The following is a 1,620-nucleotide window of genomic DNA, read 5'->3' on the forward strand; positions in this document are numbered from 1 at the left end:
TTATTTATAACATGTATCAATGATTTGGATGAGGAAAGTGAATGTACTAGAGCCATGTTTGTTATGATACAAAACTAGGGTGGGAATGCAAACTAAGGATGACACAGAGTCTCCAGAGGGATATTAAGTGAGCTGGCAAAAAAATTGGCAGGTGGAATATAATGTGAGAAAATGTGAGGTTATTTACTTTAGCAGGACAATTAATAGGAGCTGATTACTATTTAAAGGAGAAAGTCTGCAGAAAGCTGCAGAACAGAGGGATTTGAGCGTCCTTGTCCATGAATCACAAAAAAACTAGCTTCCAACTTCAGTGGTCAATAGAGAAGGCAAATGAAACGTTGGCCTTTATTTCAAAGGAACAGAGTATGGAAGTTTTGTTAAAACTATACAAAGCTCTAGTTAGACCACAGCTGGAATGGTGCAAATAGTTTTGTGTTCCTTACCGAAGGAAAGATCCAGTGGTATTAGACGAGTCCAGTAAGGTTCACCAGGCTGACACCAGGTATGGAGGGACTGTTTAACAAGGATTTTCACCTGTACTCATTGAAATAAAGAAGAATGAGAGGAGACCTTATTATGTACAAGATTCTTAGAGGAGTTGACAGGGTGGAAGCAGAAAGATTGTTTTTCACTTGTGGGAGCGTCTAGGGCCAGAAGGCATAATCTCAGAATAAGAGGTTACACATTTGAGACAGATGAGGAGGAATTTCTTCTCTCATTGTGAATATGTTGGAATTTTTTTAACCTCAGAGGCTGGGCCATTAAGTATACTGGAAGTTAAGATAGACATATTTTTAATCTGTAAGGGAATCAGAGGTTATGAGTAAAAGGCTGGAAAAAGTGGAGTTGAGATTAGATGGGCCATGATCTTATTGAATGATGGAGCAGATTTGATGGACTGAATGGTCTATTTTTGTTCCTGTGTCTTGTAGTCTAACAGCCTTAAGGGGGAATCCAGCAATACATGGGAAGACATGTGGAAAGTGGGTGGCTGGGAGGAATTGTTACAGGCAGTTACCAGCTGTCATTGATGGGCTGAGTGTACACCATGAGGATGCGCTGGACTAAACTGTTGTTACAGGGCCCAGGGGGTCAGGATGAGAGTTGCAGTTGAAACTCCAGGTTGTAGGTAACAACATGTGGAAGATTAGTAACGCTGGGCTGCCCAGGGAGTGCCAGGCAGAAGGGACCTGGAGACTTGGGGCTGGTTGGTCCTGATGACCTGGTTGAACCTGGGAACTCACAATGCCCTGCATTGCTTTCCATGATCACTCAATTCTTAAATGTAACCTATGAATGGGAAATGGCTGTGACCACACTCGGTGTGGGCAGAGTCAGTGTTTGTTTAGCGTCCCAACACAGAGGCTCCATTTCTGAATGACGGGAGGCCCATCAAGGCACAACTGCATCAATCATGTACCTACAGAGCTTGAAGTCGTTTGCAATCATATCACGGTGCATATGAAATATACACAACACACAAGTGTGCGAGAGATAGTAGGAACTGCAGATGCTGGAGAATCCCAGACAACAAGGTGCAGAGCTGGATGAACACAGCAGGCCAAGCAGCATCATAGGAGCAGGAAGGCTTGGCCTGCTGTGTTAGCCTTCCTGCTCCTA

The sequence above is a fragment of the Rhincodon typus genome, chromosome 5, assembly GCF_021869965.1.
Source record: "Rhincodon typus isolate 14 chromosome 5, sRhiTyp1.1, whole genome shotgun sequence".
In the NCBI taxonomy this organism is placed as follows: Eukaryota; Metazoa; Chordata; class Chondrichthyes; order Orectolobiformes; family Rhincodontidae; genus Rhincodon; species Rhincodon typus.